Source organism: Ceratotherium simum, chromosome 2 (assembly GCF_057802395.1).
Source record: "Ceratotherium simum simum isolate JZ-2026a chromosome 2, ASM5780239v1, whole genome shotgun sequence".
Lineage (NCBI taxonomy): Eukaryota > Metazoa > Chordata > Mammalia > Perissodactyla > Rhinocerotidae > Ceratotherium > Ceratotherium simum.
Genome location: NC_141901.1, coordinates 80,599,004 through 80,625,434, shown reverse-complemented (window position 1 = coordinate 80,625,434; position 26,431 = coordinate 80,599,004). Strand labels below are relative to the sequence as shown.

The window sequence follows — 26,431 nt, the reverse complement described above, 5'->3', positions numbered from 1 at the left end:
ATCTCAGTATGTTCCCAATGTTATCTTAGCACCAAATTAATATTTTAAACCCCTTATAAATTGGTCCGTAGAGGCAGTTGGTCAAATTTTTTGTCACTTATTCTGTGGCAGTATAACAAAGCGGAGAGAGCATGGGGTTTGGAATCAGAAACTTTGAAAAGCATGTTCTGCCACAGAACAGATGATTAATCTTAGAAAACTTCCAAACTTTTGTACCCTTATTTTGACACTTGTAGAGAAATCCTTAGTAAGGTTTTTATGGAGAGATGACTCAATTTGGCCATTGATGACAAGAATAAGAAGAGGTATGGAACACCTCGCCTTTGAAAAGGAAACTAGTATTTCTAGATTAAGGGAGGTAAGAGCAAGGTAGAGAAACAGGAGTTACTAGAAAAAAAAAAATCCCAGGCATTAAAATGATAGTCTGATTACAAACCAAATCATGGAATATTTAGTCTTGGTGTAAATGTAATTTTGAAAGTCCTACTTTCTCAAGCTGAGAAATGGATAATAATATACTAAACGTTGGAGAAAGGAGGAGAGCATAGCATAATAGAATAAGTAAAATGAGTTTTTGATTAGCCAAGTGTATGGGGAAAGAAGGTCACTGATGAAACAAAATTTGGATTTACACTGGTCAAACACTGAGTGACTGGATTTAGTGTCCAAAGCAACAGAATTTGATCTAACCTAAACAGTTAGGCCTCATACATAATCATCTCCTTAAAGAGTTGCACAAATGGTTCCCGAACCCAGGTTTAAATGAGTCACAGTCAAGAAAACCAATTATTTTCCACAATTTGGTCAAAATGAGTCATGTTATCTTTTTCCCCAAATTTCCAAATGTTTTAGTGTCTATACCTTAGGGAAAAAAAAAAAATCGATTTTTGGTGCATGGAACCCATGATGCAGTTGAATATGGGCTGGAGCTCAGGACAAGCTCCCAGAACTCATGGGCTTATAGTTTAGTGCCCAAGCGTGTAGCGAAGTGGCCCAAGGTGTAAGACAATGTACAAATGCTGGGTCTCTGGAAATGTTTCCTCTTGCATCCAAGTTTTGATTGATGCTAAATGAAGTCATGGATCATCTGGTAAAGAGGAAGGGACGGGAAAGGGTTGTCAAAGGTCAATATTTTTAGAGTATGGGCTGAGGAAGACGTCATATATGAAATGGAAGGAGAGAGATATTCCAATATTTTAGGAGAACATTTAACTTGATAAATAGCATCAAATATAATTAAACAAGTAATATTGTAAAAGTTTTGTACATTAAAATATGAAATATTCTGAATGCCACCACATAGAGTTAAGCCACTATTAATATTTCGGGAATCCATATCATTTTCATTCAAAAAACAGGTACTGGGGATACCACAGTGAACTACGATTTCATGGTTAAGTATACTTCTAGGACAATAACTAACCAAGGAAATCTCTGCAAATATTTTGCAGGAAATTAAAAAAGATAACGGAGAGAGCCTGCATGGACTGTTGATTAGAAGTATGAGGAGGTCTCCCTTAAGCCAATACATGAACATGAGGAAGCCAGCCGTACAAAGGGGTAAGAGACCCAGGCAAGGGAGTGGGGACAGTTAATGCAGATGCCATAAGGCTTTTTGAAATCTAGCATTGGAAAAAGGCTTATGTGGCAGGAGTGTGTATGTATACATACTTATCTAATCCATAATAGATCACATAAATAATTCTGAGTATCTTGATGTTACTAAATACAATGAGAGAAGCTGCAGGAACTTGGGCATGTAAATTAACCTAAAAAAACACATTAGAGATATAAAATGCACCCTCGTGTGAGGATTCAACGAGATAATATATGTAAAGTGCAGTGACTGGTGCTTAACATTCAATAAATCTTAGCTGTTCTAACCCCCATAATTCCTCCACATGCTACAAATTCAGCAAACCACTTTTCAAGTTGGGATAACATTGTAGCACATTAGTAACATTGTTCTTAGTGTTGACACTTCCGTACTATTGTTCAAAAGACAAATGTGCCTGTATATGCACACGTATTTAGGAATGAATAAAGTGGGTGAAATTGCAACCTGCATGTGTGATGCCTGAACCCCCTTACCCTGCTCTAATTTTTTCTTCTAGTACTTGTAACATGTTCTAGATATGTCACTGTCATTTTCCCCCTGCTAGAAAGTACGTTTCATAAGAGAAACTTGTGAGATCAATATTTTGCTCACTGATGTACCTAGAACAGGGCCTGGCTCTTAGTCTTGTACAGTAAATATTTGTTGAATGTTAAATGAACAATAATGATAAAATATTTTTTAAAACTCACATTAAAAAACAAACAATCCAATCATAAAATGGGCAAAAGACATGGACAGACATTCCACTGCAGAGAATATACAGATGGTAAATAAGTATATGAGAAGATCTCCAACAAAATTAAATCCACAACAAAATATCAACACACACCTACCACAGTGGTTAAAACAAAAAAATAGTGAGAACACTATTCAATTCTTGCTAGAAAGACTGTGGAGAAACTGGATCACTCACCCATTGCTGATGGGAATTTCAAATGTTAAAGCCACTCTGGAAAACATTTTGGTAGTATCTAAAAAACTAAATACAAAACTACAATATGACCCAACAATTGGGCTCCTGGGCATTTACCCCAAAGAAATAAAAAATTATGTTCACACAACAATATGTACACAAATGTTTAAAGATGCTTAATTCATAATAGTCAAATACTGGAAATAACCCAGATATTCTTTAGTGAATATGAATGGTTAAACAAACTATGGATTGTCCACATCATGGAATACTACTCAGCAACAAGGATCAATGAACTATTGATACACACAACAATCTGGATGAATCTCCAGAGAATTATGCTGAGTAAAAAAAGTCAATCCCAAAATGTTACATACAGTATTATTTCATTTATATAACATTCTTAAAATGACTAAATTATAGTAATGGAGAACAGATTTGTTGTAGTAAGGGGGTAAAAAGGGGTAGAAGTGGTGTGGCTAGAAAAGGGCAAAATGAAGGATACTTGTGGTGATGGAAATATTCTGTATCTTTACTATGTCAATATTAATATCTGGTTGTGATGTTGTACTATAGTTGTGCAAGCTGTTACCATTGGGAGAAACTGGGTAAATGTTACAGAAGGTTTCTCCGTATTTTTTCTTACAACTGCATGTGAATCTATAGTTATCTCAAAATAAAAAGTTTAATTTAAAAAACTGGACATAGAATAGAGGATATTTTTTAAAAATGTAGCATTTACACAGCACCTTCCACGAGACAGACAACATTCTAAGTGCATTGCATCAATTAACTTATTTAGTCCTCAAAACAGTCCTATGGCAGGTATCTCTTATTCTCTCTCGTATAAATGGTGAATTGAGTATTAAATAACTTGTGTAAGGTCACAGAGCACTTATATGATGGAATAAGTTTTGTTTTGCTTTGTTCCTCTTTAATTTCAAGGAAATTGAAAAGTAGAGAGAATAATAGTATGAACTCATCATCTGTTTTCAATAATTATCAATTCATGACCAGTCTTGTTTTATCCAAATCCCTACACTCTCACCACTCTCTGGCTTATTTTGAAGCAAATTCCCATATTATATACTTTAACTGTAAATGTTTTAGAATCCTTAGGAGATAAGGACCCTTTTAAAAAACATAACCCTGATACCTTTACCATACCTAGGAAAATAAACAATAATTCCTTAATATTATCTAATATCCTGAACAGATGTTTTAATCTAGGCCATATAACTCCAGCATGTTTTAACCAACAGGTCTTCTCCAGTGGAAGCACAGACCTAATACCTCATAGCTACCTCGGGCTATAAAGAAAAGTGAATTTGGGTCTTATAACAGAATAGTATGGCAAAGCATTGCCTTACACAAAACAAGGTTAATTTTTGTCATTTTATTGATAAGCTAGGGTCTAACGAATTTAAATTCAATTCTACTCTGATCTTTGATTTCCCATGTTATTCCATCTACAAATATTTTTTCCAGTTAATAATTATTTCTCTTTCTAAACGATCTCTTTCAGGTCTCTTTGTTGTCTGTCTTTTGAGGTTTCGTGCTGCTCCCTGGTTATTGATCTTGAAGTATGTCAATCTAGCACTTTGTTGTTCTCTCAGATTTTGATCACTGCTAGGCCTTCTTATCTTTTCAGGCTTAATAAAATAGCTAAGTGTCTGGTGTACTGTGCATGATAACAGACTTGCATTTTGAAAATTCATTTCCTCAAATTTTGGTTTATATTCAGATTTACACATTCAGAAATAGCACCATATTCTGAAAGACGAACAATAAAAAAAGAAACCCTCATACCTACATAGTGCTTAAGACATGATATATTATTAGGAAATCCAAAAAGACAAGGGTTTTTAGCCACATTTCACAGTTAAAGAAACAAGCTAAAACTGTCAAGGAGACTGACTAACTTCCTAGGAAACAAAATCCAAAAGTTCTGACCCTGAGTGTGGTGTTTTAAAGAGTATTCTTAAGAAAACAAATAAAATTAAAAAATGGTGACAATGATAGAAAACATTAAAATACAATTCAAAGAAGGAGAGAAATTGGTACTTAAGCTTTAGATATGATTTAATTGAGTCATAGCCAGAAGTCCAGAATACTTCCTAGAGTCCAGTAATGTTAAATATCTAAGTTTTATGAAAGCCAACCAATGAGCTGCATTTGGAATACTCTGTCTAGTTAGCCTGTCTATAAAATGATAGGTTCGGGTATCTACAAATCCTTATCCAAAAGTGTGACTTATATAACATATATATACTTGAACATCAATTCATATTTTTTTGTAATCTATAAGTTTACATAAAGGAGAGTTTGAGTATTATGTGTATTTATGTACCAAACAAGACAGTTGGTTACAGGATTATGACCCAGCTAGGCAAATGATTACCATTGTGGGTTCAATAATTTCAACTGAGATTTTCTTTTCTGGAACCTCATGAGACATAGTCTATTACTAATTCCTTTGATTATGACTTATCTAACCTCTAATTCCCCATGACATTTTTCAAGTCCATTTTCAATTTAATGAGCCAAACTAGTAAAATTTACACTGTTCCTTTGATAAGGGTTTCTAGAATGTCCTTATGAATTAAGATATTTTTGTTTGACCTTTGCTCCTTCACACTAAGTGAAGTTGAAGAGTTGACACCTTTATCTTAAACTTTGCCATCTATTTGCATAATTATGCCTTAAAACATGTTTATGTCTCTGGGCATTTTAAACTTTCAGTACTAAGGGTTTTTTTTTTAATTCTTTCTTTATTAATTTCCTATTGCATATCACTGTTAATATTATTAAGATTCAGTACTCAACAAATACTAGTTCAAATAATGACTAGGGGTAGCAGAAATTAAATCTATCCCCATGCCTGAAAGAACTAAAAAATAGAGCAAAATACATGAAACCACAAGACTCAAGTCATCAACATCAGGAATGCCAGAATGGAGGACAATGATTCCTGAGAAATTTTGCAACAAACAAGGTGAGTCCTGTGATTGCCCCAGCTTGCTGCCTGGAGTGGGACAGAGTATAGACATGAGAGCCACATAGAGAGAGAACTCTGCAGATCTGCAGAAGGTCCTTCTGGAGGACTTAACTGAGAACTGATCAGCACAATTGTGTGAGGAAACTATGCTAGGATGGGAAAGAAGCACTAAAAGTCTAAAAGGACAGTGCCCCGAGATCACACAGGGCCAAGAATAGTGACTATATCCAACAACCAGTGTGGAAAACCTCATAATTCAGGAGGTTTTGATAAGAATACTAAAAAAGGTCTTGTCTTCTTAGTATGGAAGCTGGGTATTAACCCTAGATTTAACTCAGCTCTGGTCCCATCTGAAAAAAAGAACTAAAAGGATCATACTGATTCCAAGTAACTTAACCACATCCTGAACAAAGCTCGAGAATATTTATACAAACACAAACAAAGTAAAATTCACAATGGTAAGTAACCAATCAAAGATTATAAGGAATGCAGAGAAGCACTAACCAGAATAAACAGAATAATTAATCAATCAAAACCAACCCAAAAGAGACACTGATGTTAGAATTAGCAAACAATAACATTAAAACAGACATTATAACAATATTCCATAAGCTCAAAAAGTTAAGTGAAGAAATGAAAACTATTAACAACAATAAACAAGTCAAACTTCTAGAGATGGAAATTTTAATGTCTGAGATAAAAATACACTGCATCGGACTAATGGCAGATTGCAGAAGAAAAGATTAGTGACTAGAAGACATAGCAATAGAAGTGATCCAAAATGAAACACAGGGAAAGATCAAAAAAATTAACAGAGCATCAGTGAAATGCGGGACAACTACAAATGGTCAACTATATGTATTGGAGTTCCCAAAGGACGTGGGAGGCAAAACCTATTTGAAGAAATAATGGCCAAAAAATGTCTGAATTGAAGAAAAATTGTAAACTCAAGAAGCTCAACAAAGCCCAAGCACAAAAACATGGAGGAAAAAACCTACATCAAGACACATGATAAACAAATTGCTTAAAATCTGTAGTAAAAGAAAATCTTGAAAGAAAACAGGGAAAAGAAGATATTGCTTGCAGAGAAACAAAAATAAAGATGACGGCAGATTTCTTGTCAGAAACAATGCAAGCTAAAAGACAATGGAGCAACATCTTTAAAGTGCTGAATTTTAAAACACTGTCAACTAAGAATTCTTTACTTAGTGAAAATATCTTTCAAAAAATGAAGATAAAGGCATTTTTTATACATACACAAACTGAAAAAATTCATCACTAGCAGATCTGCACTAGAATACTATAGGTGTGTGACTATATAATTGAATAACTTCAATTAACCTTGATAATAAAAAAGTACAAATGCAAGAATTTTAGAGTTGGCTAAGAGGTGTCAGAAGGATTCATAGAGTGTTAATATTGTATTTTTCTATGTGCAGAGTCAAAAGATATTATACATAGCTTACGAAAGAGAAAATAAAAGCAGGCTATATTATTTATAAATGCAAAGATTAATTAATTTTAGCTGAACTAAAAATGGTGGCATAACTACATTGCGACAAGGAGAGGAAAAGTGAGCATAAGCAAAATTCTCATCTATTATAGCAGGAAGTCAAAAGATCTGAAATTGATAATCTAGCAGAAGAGCTATAGAAATATTATTTTAATGCTTGTTTCCCCAGTGGAGTAGTAATTGGAAAAAGACATTTGTTGGGGAGTAGGGATTGTTGGTTTTTTCTTTTGTACAGGTGATTTTTGCTTTGCACAATAGTGTAGGATTCTAAAAATGAGCATTCAAGCTGAAATCATGCAAGCTATTTTAATAATAGATGGAAAAATTACAATTGTTCCATGACCTTTAAAAATTTTTGTCAAACATTAAGCATGCTCTTACTGTTGGTTATAAATGGATAGGGAAATAAAAAATATAGTAAAACTAATATTTACTTAGTATACTATAATGTAATACATCAGAAACATTGACAATAAACATGTGTTTTATTTCTTTGTAAAAAAAAGTTATCAAAAGCTGTTGCACAGTCTTGCCTTCTTCTCACGATGTAACTTACAAAGCAAACATGTTTTTTACGTCCTGGCAAATTCTCATGCTCCTTTATAAGTGTGGATTAGTTCCCAACACTTTATTCTATGTGCTTTCAATGTCATGAAACATCTTTGAGATTTCTTTAATGTGAAGTTTTTTGCTCATTTCACTTACTCTGGGACATCTTTGTCCTTTATGTCAAACTCATTTTTCTCATTTATGTCAATAAATTCACCTTCACTAAGCTCCTCTGGCTGCATACCTAGAGTCTCTGAAATGGCAGCACTGTTAACATGATCAGCTATTTCTCCTATAACTCTACTTACATTCAATTTTAATTTCACTGTCAGCATTATCACTTTTTGGTTCTTTGCTGCATGTTCATCTTGGTTGCCTGATTCCTTCTTTTCGATTATCCATACTTGTACAATGTCATGTGGGTTTATTACTGGGAGACAAAGAAGTAACACAGCTAAAGGCTTTACCGTATATATGTGAACTGAATAACAGATGAGCAGTGAGCCACCACAGACTTTGAAAGAAGTGATGTGAATGGTCACTATCATAATGTGCATCAGTTATTTGTGTAGCAATATGTGGACTGAAGAGCCAGCAGCCCATTTTGTACTTCAGGCAATTACTCATAGTTAATATACTATTGGAACTGAAATTTGAACTATGTTGTTGAGGGGCTGGCTTTAAGTAAATGCAGAAACTAAAATTTGTGTATTCTGGAACAGTGCAAAGTAAGGGCTGTCTGAATATATGTGTATTAATTGTCTTGTTCTTTAGTTCTATGTTTATTTATTTTCACCTGTTTATTGTCTTTTTTTCTTTCAGTTTATTGTGACATAATTAATGTACAGCACTATAGAAATTTAAGGTGTCCAGCATAATGACTTGACTTACGTTGTGAAATGATTTCCATGATAAGCTTAGTTAACATACATCATGTTTGTCTCTAAGTTCCATGAGGGCAAGGACTATACCCGTTTACTCACTCATGTTTACCCAGCACCTAGTACAACATACTGTAGAATCTCAGTAGGTAGCTGTGAATTAATAGAAAAAATAAATTCTGTGGCGTCAGAAGGAGAGTTGCCTGTTGGCCTGTGTGTATCTTCTTGGAGGCATTACAATACAGTGGTTAAGAGTGTGACTCCTAAGTATAAATTAACAGAATGAAAATGAAACTCTGGATGAAAATCCCAGCTCTGCCATTTACTAGCTGTATAATCTTGGGCAAGTCTCTTAACAACCCTGTGCCTCAGTTTTCCCATCTATAAAAAGGGAATAATGATAATACCAGTTTCATAGGATGTTATAAATATTAAATGAGTTAATGTACAGAAAACAATTTGGCAATGTCAAAATAGTAACCACTGTACAAATGGTAGTAATTATTTTGGAGGAGATTAGATTTCTGGAGCAACAGTACTATTTATTAATATCAATAGAGGAGGTCACTATCTATTTCCAAGTGTAGAATGGCCACTGGAGAATGATGAAGATACTAAGGAAACTCAAGTTGGTATTTTGGGGATTTGTGTGTGTGTGTACAATGAAAATTAGAAATATTTGGGGCCGGCCCCCTGGCTTAGTGGTTAAGTGCACGTGCTCCACTACTGGTGGCCTGGGGTTCGGATCCCAGGCGCGCACCAACACACCACTTGTCAGGCCATGCTGAGGTGGCGTCCCACATACAGCAACTAGAAGGATGTGTAACTATGACATACAACTATCTACTGGGGCTTTGGGGAGAGAAAGGGGGGAGAAAGGAGGATGATTGGCAATAGATGTTAGCTCAGGGCCCGTCTTCCTCAGCAAAAAGAGGAGGATTGGCATGGATGTTAGCTCAGGGCTGATCTTCCTCACCAAAAAAAAAAAAAAAGTATTTGTTGAATATGGTTGCATTTTAAATGCCTTCCTAGAAACTGGAATCTAACATTGAACTTAATAATTAACATGCTCATATCTTTTTAAACAAATAATTTCATGGAATAGGTATAATCTCTTTCTTTCTTTGGTAGTGGAAGATTATTTCCAGAGCTTCCTCTTGAATAACTGAATTAGAAAGCAGTAGTTAGTGTGTTTTCTTTTTCCTTTTCTTTTTTCTTTTTTCCTAAAGAGAAAGAAACAAATATCAGGCTTCAGTTTTAATTAAGCAATTAACTAAAATGTTATATAGAAAAGACAAGAAAAAAGTTCAATTGTGTAATCTAATTTTAATTGAATGAAATAAATTAGTGAAGACTAGCTGCTGTTTCATGAGCCTTTTCACAGGGCAGAGAATGGATTTTGACAGCAGAGACGGGGGTAACATTGAGTCTAATTCTATTTAATTAACGTTGTTCAACCTTTCTCAACAGAAAAGCAATACTCTTATTAAATAATACCGCAAGTGCAATGGATTTTGGCCCAAAGTAATGAAGATGTGACCTCTACAAATAAACATTCCCTGAGAGTGGATTCTGCAGGCATCCAAAAGAGTATGTTCGAAATAAAGAAAGTAACTACCCTGCTTCCACTTCCTCCAGGACTACAGCATCAGGGTGGATCCCCCACCACCCCCACCACAGATAAGATATACAGCCTCTAACAAGATGAAAAACAGTTCAACATTTAGCCAAACTATGGCTATTACCAGCTATCTCTTTATTATTTGTATTTTTAAGTAAACTCTTTATTGAAAATAACTTACAGATTATAAGTGTGCAGACCACTGGATTTTCACAGAGTTAACACACATAAATAATCAATGCCAAGATCAAGAAACAGAGCAACATTGCCCTGCCCAATCACTACTGCTCCCTTAGCAAGGGCATCTGCTATTCTGACTTCTAACACCACAGATTACTTTCGTTGTTTTTGAATTTATGCAAATTAGATTATACAGTAGGTACTCTTGGGTCTGCCTTCTTTTACTCAAAATTTTGTTTACTTGATTCGTCCACATTATTGCATGCATTCAAAATGATTCACTGCTATATTCTATTGTATTTAAGTACTACAATATATTTGTCCATTTTACTATTGATAGACATTTTGGTGATTTCCAGTTTTGCAAGCTATTAGGAATAGTGTCGCTATGAACATTCTTGTGCAAATCTTTTTGTGAACAAATGAATGGATTTCTGTTGGATATATACTTAGGAGTAGAACCACTGGCTGTGCATATGTCCAGCTTTCTTTGATACTTCCAGAGAGTTTTCCAACGCAGTTACAATAACTTGCAATTCTGCTAGCAGTATAGGCGAGTTCAGTTGTTCCACATGCTAGTCAACGCTTGGAGTGGATGTCTTCCATTTTAGCCGTTCTGCTGGGTGTGTAAATCGTGGTTCTAATTTATATTTTCCTGATGAATAATGAAGTTGACAACTTCTTCATGTTTACCGACCATATGGGTATTCTCTTTTGAAAAGGCCTGTTTTAAGTCTTTCAACCATTTTTTATGAGGTTATCTTCCTTTTTTTATTGATTTGCAGAAGTTTTTCATTTTCGAGTCAGTAATTCTGTGTACCCTTGGAAAAAAAATGTTTGTACACCCGTGTTCACAAAGATGGTCTCCTTTGTTTCTTCCTGACAGCTTTATTATTGACTTTTTAAATGGAGATCTAGATACATGAAATTTATTTTAATATATGGTGTGAGAGAAGGGAGATAAACATTCATTTCCTTTTTCCCTATAGAAAGCCCATAGTAACCTCAGAAATGTCTAATAAATTCTCTGATCCCAAAGGACAGAGCCTCACCCTGGAGGGAAAATTGCTAAGAGCAGAATCCAAATAGCGTAGGAAAGGAAACTTAGGAGTAAGGAAGAAAGGTTTCAGATAATTAAGGAGAGGGGAGAGCAATTAGTGGTCCTGAGGAGACTGATCTCAGGAAATATCTTAAGAGAAAAATATAAGGTAGAAAGTAGAAAGCACCACCTTGTAGTGCAAGACCCGTAAATCTAGGAACCACAGCACCAGCACCAGAACCAGAGAATCTTCTTGACTCAGGCTTAGCTCTCAGAGGTGAGACTACATTCATTAATAAAACCAGATAAGCTTATTCATTTATTTTTATTGTTGTAAGAACATTTAACATGTTCTACCCTCTTAACAAACTTTTAGGTGTACAATATGGTATTGTTAACTATAGATCTGTTGTACAGCAGATCTCTAGAACTTATTTATCTTGTATAGCTGAAATTTCATACCTAATGAATAGCAAATCTCCATTTCCCCTTACCCCCAGCCCCTGGCAACCATCCTTCTACTCTGTTTCTATGAGTTCAACTATTTTAGACACCAGAGGTTATTTTTCGAGAACTTCATAGTAACAGAAGAGGGCGCCATAATGGTTGGAAAGTTATCTTGTCCCATTTGCTCCAAATACCCAGAAATCTGTTTCCATTAGTCCAGGAAACCCCTTACTATGTAAACATAGAAAACAAAAAAAAAGGAAAAAAGTTTTACAATAAAGCTCAAAAAAGACATAAGAATAAATTTTAAAATAGACTGAATAATGTCCTTTCTGTTAATGATAACACACAAGGCAACAAAGCAGACAGAAACAAACAAATAGTTCAAAATAAGGCAAAAGAAATCATGCGAATGATTGAAGCTTTGAAAGAACAACATAAATCAGAAAAAGAAAAGTGAGCATGTCACTTAAACTTTCTGTTCTCAGGTTCTTCATCTAAATAATGAAAATAACAGAACTATATTATGGGCTTATTGTGAAAATAGATGATAAAATAATACATCATCAATTTCTTCTTTTTTCCTCTTAACTGGACCATTTACATTACCATATAAACATACTGTAATTTCTCCTCTCTTAAAAACATTACTCCATTTCTCCTCCTATCTAAGGCTCTATTTCTTTGCTTCTCTTACTTGTAAAACTCCCATGTTAGTCTACACACACTGTCTCCAATTCCTTTCCTCCTCTCTTAAACTTGCCCAAATTAGGCTTTAAACTTCACCACTCTCCCAAAGATGCCCTTATCAATGTCATCAATGGAATCCCCATTACTAAGTCCATGGACAAGTCTCAGACTTCATCTTGATCTATCACAGCATTTGACAAATTTTATCATTTCTTCCCCCTTTTTGGCTTCAGGATACCACACCTTCCTGAATTTCCTCCTACATCACTGTCACTCTTCGATCTCTTTTTCTGGTTCCTCCTCTTCTTTCCAGCCTCTTAATATTGGAACACCTCAGGACTGACTTGTGTTCTTTCTACCCTCTGCCTACACACTTTCCCTTGGTAATCTCACAGAGTTCATGACTTATAATACCATCACTTTGCCATGACACCCATGTTTATGTCTACAGTTTATATCTACAGAACTATCTCCCGAACTACAGACTCATATATCCAACTGCCTGCTTACGTCTTTGTCTAGATGTCCAATAGACATTTCAAATCCATCATATCCCAAATTGCACATCTTCTCTGCTGAAACCTGCTCTACCTTCAGTGTTCCCTCTTCCAAATAACTGGAAACTCCATCTTCCACTTGTTTATGCCAAAAACTCATAAGTATTCCTTGACTTTCATTTTTCACTCATACCCTACAACCAATTTGTTGAGACATCTAATGACTCTACCCTCAAAATAAATCTAGAATATGACTACATCTCACCATATACGCTTCTACCATCCCAACGGAGCCACCAACATCTCTAGACTAGAATACCACAAAGCCTCCTAGGTAGTCTCCCTGCCTTTTTCTTTGCTACCTTCAGTCTAATCTCAACTCAGCAGCCAGAGTAATCCTTTTAAAACATGAGTCAGATCATGTCACTCCTCTTCATAAGACCCCACAATGGCTCCTTGTTTCACTCAGAGCAAAGCCAAAGCTCTTGTCTATTTGATTTCATCTCCTACTCTTCTTATTCACTCCACTCCTGGAAGAGTGTGGTTGTAAAATGAGAGCAAGGCATTGATAAGGTGCAATATTATAATCATACAAGTACGTGATATTCATAAATAAAAACTCATACAGCTTTGCTTTTTAAAAATTGTGCGAGATATGAAAAAAAGAAAAAAAATCCTATTAGTTTGCATTTGTAGCAGGATGGTTTATTGAATAGGCAAACATTTGCATAATAGTTTTCCCTTTTTTTCCATTCTGCTTAATTGCATCATAATACTTTTGGTAATTTGGGGGTCAATTTCAGCCTCCAAAGAATTAGAAAGAAACTCAAAGTTGAGGACTGTAAAGTATATAAAATCTAAGTAATTTAGGTTTCTGGTCATAGCATATTTGAAACGTCATAAGGACAAACCATTGATATGATAGGATGAGAAAACTCTCAAAGGGCCTACACTAGTTTTACCCTTTTTCCCTGCTAATATTCTCTCTTCTTCCTCCTAACCCTAGTGAATTGTGGTAAGAGTGAGAAGATTTGGAAATTCTACTAATGATATAGTTACAAAAACCTCTTCCTCCAAGTCGGGTTTAACTCTTAACATGAAATATCTCCTTGGCATTCTGAATGCTGTGTACCCATAAACATCTAAGAAATTTCCGCCTCCCAAACATTTTTCATAGTTTATATTACTCAGAACCCTAAGCACTATGCCCAATGTAAACAATGAATAGCAGAGTCTAAAAAATATCCCAAAATGACCCTTAATAGACAAAAGGATCTAGCCCAATGATAGAATAAAATTAGTGATGGCATGTGAAGACAGGAGACAGAAGAGAAAGAAAGGAACACTTGTTTCCAGTATGTTTTGCAAGTATCACTTCTATCCTGTACTTAGTACTTAAGATTTCAACCTAGAAAGAGCACCATGAACACATTCATTACCAAGATTGAGGTTTCTTTTCTGCTCCTTTCTTGATCCAACTTTGTCCTAGTTTATATCTAACTACATATCTTATCAATTTTCCACTGTTGTTCCACATTGTTTTAAGGCTCAAGATCAGGAGTAGCCAGCTAAAATTAAAGCAGACTTTTCAAAGGTCTTCCTCCTGGCTTAACAGAAATAAAAAGCCCCTCCTTTACTCCTTTTGTTCAGCCAGGGATAAAATAAAATATTTCAAAAAGCCAACTCCAAGATTCTTGGTTTTCAAGAACAGAAATTAATTTCCTTAATCTTTTCTGTACTCTGTATACCTCAGAAAGCCTTCAGGTACCCAAGGTTACACAGGTCCCAGTTTGAAAACCAATTACGAGAAATCACTAATGTCCTTTGAACATATAATTCCTTTTTTCTTTGCAATTTTTAAATTGTTGATTTTGTGTCCTGCTTTTTCTTTCACACATCAAATATAATTTCTATAATTTTAAAAACTATTTACTAACACAAAATTAAAAGCTATCATTTACTATTCATTCATTAACATTAATAATTACTATAACAATAATGCACACCTATAGCACTAAATATGCTCAAAAACTGTTCTAAATTGCAATTTATTCTCTTTTTTTAAATAATAAAAGTCTTTAAAATTATAATCCCCCATTTTGCTCCATCTATAGTTACCTTCTTCCCTTCTCCTTCTTCCTCTTCTTCCTCTTCTTTCCTTCTTCACTTTCTCCTCTTCCTCCTTCTTCTTTGATTAAATTTTTGCCTTCAAGTTATATGTGTTGTAAGTAGAAAGATTGCTACATATTCTACTTTATACAAAGTAAAATTTAGTAAAATTGCATGTTGTTTTTAACTCTCTTGCACTGAACATCATGACCTCAAAACTGTTAGAAATGTAAAGAGTATAATTCTAAATTTTAAAGTTAGAGAGTATTTTATAATTGATTTCATAAATTTTAAAGAATATGTTGAAAGATAGAAAATTGTGTACTTTTTTGTGTGTGTGTGTGTGAGGAAGATCAGCCCTGAGCTAACATCTATTGCCAATCCTCCTCTTTTTGCTGAGGAAGACTGGCCCTGGGCTAACATCCATGCCCATCTTCCTCCACTTTATATGGGATGCAGCCACAACATTGTTGCGCGCCCAGGATCCGAACCAGCAAACCCCGGGCCGCCGCAGCGGAGCGAGCGCACTTAACTGCTTGAACCACCGGGCCGGCCCCAAAAATTGTGTACTTTTTAAGCAGAGTCAGCTCCTCTTTTCAAAGGACAATTTACTTTGTTTAAAGTAGAATGGTTTAAAACTAAGGATAAAATAATATTATTGATGCATCTTTTATCAACAGAATTATTTTCATCCTCAACTTTAAACCATTCCCTTTTAGTTCTACTCAATTTTATATTAAAATTGCACTGTTAATTTATTGATTTTTTCTTAATCTGAAATATCTTCATCCGTACCCGCTACCCTTTAGTTAAATATCGTAATTGAGTTTGGGAGGTATATCTCATATTGCTGCTTTTAAAAATCTTTTTTTTGGTGAGGAAGATTGGCCCTGGGCTAACATCTGTGCCGGTCTTCCTCTATTTTGTATGTGGGACGCTGCCACATCATGGCTTGATGAGCAGTGTGTGTAGGTCCGCACCAAGGATCCAAACCCGTGAATTCTGGGCCGCCAAAGTGGAGTATGCAAACTTAACCACTATGCCACTGGGCCAGCCCCATTTAAAAATCTTTTAAGAAAATATAAGGAAAATTAGTCTTTTGTAATATGCCCTATCTACTAAGCACTTTTAATAGTTTAGTGCCTTTTCGTCATATCTTCAAATTTTGTCTATATTGTACAATAACATGCATTGTATAAATGTCATTTCAATTGGTATAGGCATTTAAAAACCTGTTATACCCATTGTCACAATGTTTTCCAGTTTTGTTATTTATTTGTTTCTTCTATATTTCATTATTGTTTTGTTTCACTTCACTCTTTTCTACGTAAGTTATAGGTAGTTTGTTTTCATATTTTGTAGTTATTTGGAAGGTAAAGTTGAGAACTAAAAATAGTTTTTTTACACTGTTATTTTCTTTTTCCTTTCATGTCAACTTCTCATATTTGTAAATGAAATCTAGGATCATAGAGTAAGGTTTTTAATAATAAAAATAAATCATAAGTGGGGCCAGCCCAGTGGGGAAGTGGTTAAGTTTGTGCACTCCACTTCAGTGGCTAAGTGTTCACAGGTTCGGATCCCGGGCGCAGACCGACGCACCACTTGTAAAGCCATGCTGTGGCAACATCCCATATAAAGTAGAGGAAGATGGGCACAGACGTTAGCCCAGGGTCAATCTTCCTCAGCAAAAAGAGGAGGATTGGCAACAGATGTTAGCTCAGGGCCAATCTTCCTCACACAAAAAAAACAAAAATAAATAAATCATAAGAATTTTTATTTGCTTAAGTCTTATTTTGTTGCCATATTTACCACAATATTTTATATTTAACTCTATTTGTTTAACTGAATATCAGTGCTAACCCACCTTCTTTTTACTTCTATAGAAAACAATTACTTGATTCTGAGTTTTTATTTTTATTCTTCTTCCCGTTAGCTGAAATATATCTTCAAAAAATATTTTTCAGCAAGGGGACAGAACTAATGGGCTTAATGGATTCTCAGTTATCTGAGATTATCTTCCTGTCACATTACTATAGGAACAACACCTTGACTGTATATTTGAGTCTATCCCTTGAAATTCTGTAGAAAATTATCGATTTATTTTGAGTGTTCAGAATGTCCCCAGAGAACTGTAAAATCAACATTTTTGCTTTTGTATATATCATGTTTTTCTTTTCCCTTTGATTGGATACATGTAGAATTATTTATACCCTAAAGTCTAAACTATGATTAGACTGTCTAAATAAGAGTTTGATTCATTTATTTTGCCAATCGGTAGTCACTAATTTGTAATTTCAAAATGAAACACTGGTGTTTCTCTTAATTTTATTCTGATTTCTTCTTTAGGAACATTTTCAAGATTGGAGTCATTTAGTCTATTCTTCCTCTTTTCAATCTATTACCTTTTCTCCTATTATTTTCATATATTTTATTCTCTCTCCTATGTGTTGAGAGGTTGAGAAATCACTTAATTATGGGTAGGAGCATTTCCACATACGCCAAATGTGCAAATGAATTTTTATTGGATTTCTGGATCCCTTTACTGGATTTCTTTTTGCTGTTGTTGTCAGCCTAATTCAGTATAATTTAAAATAGTTTGTTCTTGCTTTAAGCCTATAAAAACCATTCCTTTCATTGAATTTGAAAAGCCAGGACACAGATGGTATTTTCTAAAATTTTTTGTCCACTCTCTTCTTCCTTTCTTTGTCTCTCCTCCTCTAGAGAAGTTCAGTCAGACACAGAATCAGACTCCAACTTAGTCACTCATTAGTTTCAGTTTCCTCATCTATACAATGAAGAGATTACTACTTCCTATCTTTAGTGATAATGCAATAATGACAATAGAATATAAGTGTCTAGAACATTGCCTGAGACATCGTACACCCTCAATATTTTTTAAAAAATTAAAACACACAAGAATAGTAATTAATAATATTAAAAATTATTATTAAAATTAAATTATATAATTATATTAGTTATTTTTGTTACTAAAATGTATCTGCTCTATACTATGCTTGCTAATGTTCAAACGAATGAAGAAAATGGATAGTGTGGTAAAGGGCAAAGACAGCCAACCTGGGTTGGTTCAGAAGTAATTTTTATCAGTGGGAATTTGGAGTGGAGAGCCTGTGTCTGATCAGTGACACTTGTGTCTCAGCCAATAAGATTCAATCAGATCTTATTCCTGCCCCTTAGTGGTAGATCTTATTACTCTGCATAATCCAGATTGTTATTTATTGTTCCCTTCACATCAATGTTGTAACTAGATGAATATTTGCACCACACTTTGACCTTTGATCTTCTCTTTTCACTAATTCCTAGTACTTTAGCACATTTTTGTGTTTCTATTTGACTCCATGGATTTTTAGTGTTCAGACTTTTGGGTATCACTAATCTACTGTCACGGTAAGAAGAAAGTTCCATTCTGAATTTTAATCACATTTCCTTTCTTCAAGGATAATACTGTTGTCTCTCCAACATTAGCAAAATTTAGGAGCGTGGAAAACTATGATTTTAACCTAATTGGTCAATAGGTTAATGTGTCAACATATTGGTTGCTGAACTCCCACAAATACATATATTTAATATAGGGTATTCATTTCATACACAATATTTGACACATTTTATACATTTGAAAATATTTCTCTATGGTTTTATGCAACATAAATTATATTTAAAGGGAAAAATGCCTTTGGAATTTGTAACATCCATGATAAACAATACCTTCTTTGCCAGCACACTCACTGAGATTATAGTTTATAGATTGAGCTTTTCTAATAATGAAGTAATGCCACAATTTTTCATAGTATTGTCATTCAAAATGGCTTTTTACATACTTTAATAAAAGTTTTTTGTTGAGTTTTATTACTCGCAGTTAAAATCCTATGCATTTGTCATCATTGCAATTTTCATTTCATTAAATTAAATATCCACATTAAAATAATTTATCTTATGACTAAATATCTCAAGAGGAAAACGACAATGAGATGTGATAAAAGATGTCTTCTCTTTTTGCTCTTCCTCTTAGTGAATCACAATGGTAATTATTCAGAAGGGAATTTAAGATAAATTGTTGTAAGACTATTCATTAATTTTTTTTAAGATAATTAGCAGAAATTCTGTCATCTTTATGAGCAGTTTGCTTGGCCATTGTGAATCCAAGATGACAATGACATCAAAATGGAATACTTATTTTTGTAGAATTTAAAAGATTAAAGGTGGTATAACTATATTTAATTGACTGGCTCTTGTCATAAAATATTAAGTAAAAGATGGTGTTATTTCTGAAATAGCATTTTACATAAGAAGAGTTGAGAAGACTAATGGGTGCAGTAGGAGAAAACCGTAAGCTCACTCAAGAAGTAGATTCTATTTCTGCTTCTAATACAAAGAGTAATCATTGATTAAGTAAAATGTAATACTTTGGTTAGAGGCTTCTGGATTGTCTGTCTCCACCAAAGAGAATAAAAGATCCATAGGAGTAATCACATTTTTAAAGTTAAAAATCCTTTAATCTTAAATTTGAATTAGAAACAACAATATGAATTTGTAGTTAATTTCTTAGAAAAGATAACCAACAAAATTGTTTCTAGCTTTGTCCACTGAAAGGCTAATCATGTAGCAATGAATACCCCCTGCACATGTGACGTGGTCCCCGAACACCACTTTCAACAAAAGGAACTAGGGATGCCTGAAGATACAGGTTACCCCAGACTGAGCAAGAATTGTGCAAGATGAGTCTGAAAAATCCTGTTCTGCCAGAAAGAAAGGGAGCTAAGACCTCTAGGTCTTCCTGAAAGGTCCTAGAAGCCCACTTTAAAAACAGAACAACTTGACCATCCAAAACAGCTCAAATATGTTAAAATTTCTGAGTTACTAATGATATTGACAGGAAAAAAACAATTACATTCAGCTCCCTGTCTCAGAGAATCCACTCACTATTCTGCAATCATAAATACAGAGTATGAACCAAGCATCTCACCTCTTTCCTGAACAAACTTCTTTCCATGTAAACAAACTAATTAATAAGGAAAGTTGTTCTTTACAAAAGAATTCCGTAAAGTGCAGAAGTAATGAAAGATTCAAGACATTACCATTTTATAACAGCTAATGTATTAATGGGTTCTAGGCAATAATCCTCAATGACCGCTAAAACCATGACAGGCCAATGGGAAACTTTGTAATGAATGGATCAGGCTGAAAACACCTGAATCCATTAATCAATGTTAACATCGCTAAAAGACATTATGTCTCCTAACACAACACAACTGGAAGCATACAATGCCATTCATAAATTAGATGTGCAAAAAAAAAAAAAAAAAGGAAGGAGGAGAACAGGCACTTTTGATTCTTTTGTTTGTTACTGTATCCCACACTTAGAATAATACCTAATACATAGTAGGTACTGAAAAAGTATTTATTAAATGAATGATTAAATGTACACAGAGGGCATTGTTAGAACTATAAACACAAAATCATTTACTTTTTGTCACTGAGATATTATACAAGCCAGAACATCTTATATCAAACAAATGAAAAACTTTAGAATAAATGCATAAAATGGAAGTCCTAAACAGGGCTTTTGTAATTGTTAAGCTCTCATGTATTTTTATTTGGTCTTTAGATTTAGTCCTAATTCTCTCAATAAAATGGATAAGGATTAAACCTTTTACTTATAATTTTTTATCATTAATACCATTTAACATATTGCTGTATTACCGCTATGTATTATTTACATCTTCCTTTTCCCCATCAGGGATCTCATATTGATGTCCTCGGAGAAAACTAATTGCCCCCAAAGCATTCTCTTTTTCAGTGTTTTGTTGAATTTGAATTAAGATTCCCCATAGTAAATTGCAAAGTTGTTCAAAATTGACTCCAGGCACCGTAAGAACCCTAAAGCTTCCAAGGGACTTGGTAAAATCTAAAAACTCAATATCTCCTGAAGGAAAACCATGTCAGACATATTTTTCTGTGTTATTGTGGTTTTTGTTCTAATCCAATCTGAAATCAAAAAGAATGTATCATGCCCCAAACAGTTGCTGTTACTTTTCTCTAATATTAATTCTAGAAACAATGAAAGCAAAATTAGATTGAGTAACATAATTTTAAAAGTATAAAATCTGACACATTTTATTTACAATACATATTGTATTGTTATATGGTTCTAGGTCATGTTTGCATATAGTGATACTCTGACTCTGTTGCTAGAACACTGACACAACTAAAATAATTTTAGAATTAAAGTGATTAAATTTCATCATATTATACTGTAGACTTAGTCTTCATTTTGATGACTCATATTTACTATCACATTGTTTTGATAATGATATGTTTATATTTGCAAAGATTAAAATCAACATTTCAATTGCTTACGAACAACAAGTTGGTTTCAGTCTTTTTTTTTTTTTGCTCTAAGATTAAAAAAAAAAACAATTATACCAAATTGAAATGTGTAAGTGAAAGAATAAAAAAATATATTTTAGTTCAGTTCTTAACCAATATAGATCTTACAGGTCATAACATTATATATTGCCTTATATGCAAGAAGGATGTAAAGCTAAAAGAGGGTAAATGTTTCTTTTGGTTATAAATTACTAAACGCAGGAACGAGGAATTGAACTGAGGCATGTCTGACTCTATAGTCCTTAAACTATATCTTACGTTGCCCATTTCATGGACAATTGATAACTCAAAGTGATCTTCTTTTTGTCCCTCAATCATGCTTGCCACCGTCGTGCTTTGCTCATGCTGGTCTCTGTGTCAGGAACATTTGTTCCTGCTCTCGTGGTCTGTAGCACATCTTTTCATGCTCAAGAGGCCTTCCCTGATCCCACAACCAAACCTTGGTCCTCCTGTCCCAGTACTACCTATCATAACACTCTCTTTGTTTAGTTCATAGTACTTTTCACAGTTTGGAGTTTTATAATTTCTGTCCGATCATTTAGAAAGAGAAATAAGTATTAAATGAAATTGTCTGGACTGAAAACTCCACCAGGGAAGGGCTCATAGAGGTTTCTTCCCCATTGTCACTTAGTACTTTGCACATAGTCATCTAAAGAGTTTCTGAAAGAATTAATGAAAGATTGACATCTCTCCTGTATTTGTCATATTCTTTTAAACCTAAGGACCACGGAAATTATGTAAGTGATTCTATTTCCTTCTAAATAACAAACATTAAAAAGCTTACAGCCTGGTTTCTTTTAGGGCCAGGTCTACACCTGGCATGCAGGTTCTCATAAATGCTTATTGAATGATTTAATAAATTACTATTAATAAATGGCTAAATAGCTGAAAAGAGGCTTGACTAGTAATAAGACATAAAATTCAGGAACTCAGGATAAATCTAAAATTAGAGCTGTGACATATTTACTAAAAACTACCTCTGTGATGGTGTGTGCCAGCCTTGATGGTTTTCAAATTCATTCTGCTTAAACAATCCAATAAGGCAGATAAATTGTGCATTGGCTCTACCTTATGTACTAACAGCACTTCTTTTTTCTACTGATTTGCACTTAGTCAGACAAATACACCGCCAGTGTGTTTCTGAGTGGGTCTACTTACAGCACACAGTACAAACTTTCATGGAGAGACAAACCAAAGTGAAGTATATGGCATTTCTCATTAGGCCTGTTGCCTAATTTTCATTAGGCCTGTTGCCTCTGTCTCATTAGGCCCGCTGCCTGGTTTTCCTGAGTCTCACTGCCTAAGATTCATTAGGCCTGTTGCCTGACTTTTATTAGGTACATTACCTGATTCTTATTAGGCCTAATGCCTGATTACTTTTGGACCCTCAGCACATGGGGCCAACACTTATTGTCATGGCTGGTCCATTGGTTGGTGACCGTCTTTCCCCAAATCAGTGATAACCAGAACTCACAAGTTCCTTTTGCCTGATGAGAGGCACAGGTGAAGGGAGATTTTCACAATGAAAGCATTTCTGAAACCTAGGCCTTTCCCCTCTCTTATCCTTTAGAATTCATTAGCTTTTCTGGTTTGAAGTTGATGTAACATTACCTTTTTCAAATCAGTGCATGCCACATAAAACACCCTTGCAGCAGAATGAATAAATAAAAAAGGATGCCATTAATTTTAATTCTTTTTAATTGGAACAAAAATAATTTAAATGATGTTATTAGGTTATTCTATTTTCTATTAAATTTATTTAAAATACATTGTGAAATCAGTGACCTTTGTCACAATGTCTCTTTTGTAATTACAAAAGAGAATAATTTAATGTCATTAATTTATTCACATGCAAACTAGATTGATACAGTTAAGCCATTTCAATACAAACTCAATGTATATATAAATAGAAAATAGTATATTAAACACATAAACTTTTATGCTTTTCGTGATGTCATTCTACATAATTTACATATATAGCAGCCAGTAATAAAATCGTTTTTTATTTCACATAAGGCAACTCTTCATATATTTTTAGATTAAGTATAATTTAGCATGGGCCAGCTCCGTGGCTTAGCGGTTAAGTGCGCGCGCTCTGATGCTGGCGGCCCGGGTTCGGATCCCGGGAGCGCCCCGAGGCACCACTTCTCCGTCCAACGTGAGGCCGGGTCCCACGTACAGCAACTAGAAGGATGTGAACCTATGACATACAACTATCTACTGGGGCTTTGGGGGGAAAAAACTGAATAAATAAAATCTTTAAAAAAAATAAAAAAAAAAAAGTATAATTTAGCAAATTTAAACATTAAAAAAACTCTATTCTCTTTGAAATATGAAAGAAAACATATAGTTTGTGCAATTAGCATGCTCCATATACTAAACAATAAAGTTGATATAGTTTTTACCTTAGTAGTACACATATCTTTCATAAATAAATGGATTTAGGTTATTAAATTCTAAGTGTTACTAAAATGTCATAACTTACGTAAAAGGTATTGACACACTTGGAAAAGGCTTTGAATTCAAAATCACATTTTCAAATTGTTTAAAGTTATTGACTACTTAATAAAGTTACATAACAAAATTTAAAATTTGAACGTTGTCCACTTGAACATTTGGAAAAAATATTATCTTTCCTTCTTATCAAAGGAAAATGAACATTTCCTTGACAATCTCTGAGATTCCATTTCTCATGAAAATTCACAGACTCAAAAAATAAAATGTTTTTATTTCCTTAAAAAGTATTGGGTGAAATGAATAGAATAAATTGTATATATTTTGTGTTTATAAGTTAAAAATAATACATTGCCATAATTTCTGATTCAAGATCAGCAACTATCCCTGAATTCCTGGTTACTGTATGTTTGAATCCTCTTCTATTTTTGTCCAGGCAACATGGTGAGATACTGTCTTCTAATTTCCAAATGTTATCCTCAAATATTTTAGGCAGTGAGCTGACAGAACAGAGGGAGCATACGAAATATTGGATAAGATGTTTACCTGATCAGATCTGGACGCACCATCTCTGTTCAAAAACCATATCTTATACACTCACTGCTACATCTGTCCTAGACTTTAAGAGCTTTGATCTTGAATTTGTCACTTTATTAATCACTTACATGTGGGAAGCTGACAGCCAATAGCATTCTCTCTTGACAGTCGTGTTTAGATGAACTGTTCGCTAAACATTTGGCCCAGGAATCATGACACACACATTGGTTTGAAAGACATATTTTGACGAAATGTTTTATTGGGGCGATTCATGCATCACCCGTATGCACATGCATTGATTTATTTCTTGTCAAAACATTAGCTTGCCAACACGTAGTCACAGGCTTCTCTGGATTAAGTCGTATTTAAGAACTCTAGAAAAATAAGCACTCTCTTTAAAATTCATCTAAGAAGGAAATGCTAAACATGGGGTAAATCACCTACTGATGTTGACTTTGACACCCACATTGAACTGCATATTGTACACTTCATGGTCGTGTTGATTTAAAGAGGACAGTCTGGAATAGTTAGACCCCTTTATTTATCTATAGAGAGCTAAAAGAGACCAAACCACATTCCTTAAAAACGCCTTCACTCCAAACAGGCAAGTGCGATTAGTCTCATTTGCTTTTAGGAAATCTGACTGCTTAAGAATGTGTTGGTGTTTCTGTTTTACTTTTTTCTATTTCTATAATACTGCAGAAGATCTAATTTTATTTTTGTGAAATTTAGCTCTTAACTCTGAAATTATTTGAGATATGGAAAAAAATTCTGAAAATCAATATTAAGAGAAAAAATGCCTCTCTACAGTTTAATTCTAATAGTAAAGTACTTGTTAACATCAAGCCCCCACAGTTTCTAGTAAGATTTTCCTTTTATTTAATTTATTCATTAGTTTTAAAATATTGGTCATAGCGCCATATTCAGGAAAGTTGGCAGCTGGGCCGGGAAATCCTTTGTGCCCATCAGCCATCAAGATCAAAGGTCAACTCGATTGAAATGCCAACAGCAGAGATTAGATAATGTGGTTACAAAGTGGCCCATCCTCTCCACATGCACCTTGTTAGGTCTAATTGTATTGAAAGGCACGTTATTCATAGTTAATCTAAAGCAGCTGAGTGCATGGATCATCCCACAAAAGGCTCTTCACCTGTTTCTGACTCTTAGGGAATTATTTCAGGATGTAGACATAAAGATATACAACATTTTAAAAAATAAGAGAAGAAAAAGAAAAGAAAACTCAAGACTGATATATTTCCTTAGACCTCCAGAGGTTGGAGATGGACTACAGCTCTAACAAAAGCATTCCTCTTTCACTCTCACACGTAGGAGTGGAGCTTCAACCTTAAACTAAGATCATGCCCAGATGGCTTTCAAAATAGCATGGTTTCGTAGTTTTTGCTGCTGGGGAACTTTGAAGCATGGATTGAAGCAAGTAATTCTATTATGATTTTTATAAGTGTCAAAATATATTGAATACAATGCATAAATAAATTAGTCCATCCCTTCACCCCCTTCCCCAAAGTCTGAATTTCCATTTCTTGAAACATATCCCAGGTTCTGTTTTTTTTTAAATATATCCACGTCTGCCTATCTCTCCCTTCCTCCTACGTACTGGTGACTCTACCTCTCATCAAAGGCTCACGGATGGAGCCTTTTTTTCCCTTTCTGCTTCTTGGTTATTGTTATCTCAAACTTTGCCACCAGCCAGGATTTCCTATTTACATCATGCATCACTACTTGTATCCTTCAACACATTACTGACATCTCTGTCCACTGCCAATATGTAATGGAAAATATATCCAAATCCTATCTGTCAAAGGTTTGAAAGACCAAAGAAATGTTCTGGGGAAAAAAAGAAGGCACATAAAATCACAATTCATCTCTTTTGTTAGTTACCTTAATGCAATCCTTTTTTCCCCTCCTATAAGATTTAAATAAGCTTACCATCAGTATATTGCAGTTATCGAAAATCTTTAT

At 34.3% G+C, this 26,431-nt stretch overlaps 1 long non-coding RNA gene across 1 annotated transcript in view; it reads right to left on the bottom strand.

Moving 5' to 3' along the window:
* The window catches only part of LOC147918070 (uncharacterized), an 86,039-nt gene that overhangs the window by 10,962 nt on the left and 48,646 nt on the right, over positions 1-26,431 (bottom strand). The gene's annotated exons all lie outside the window — the stretch shown is intronic.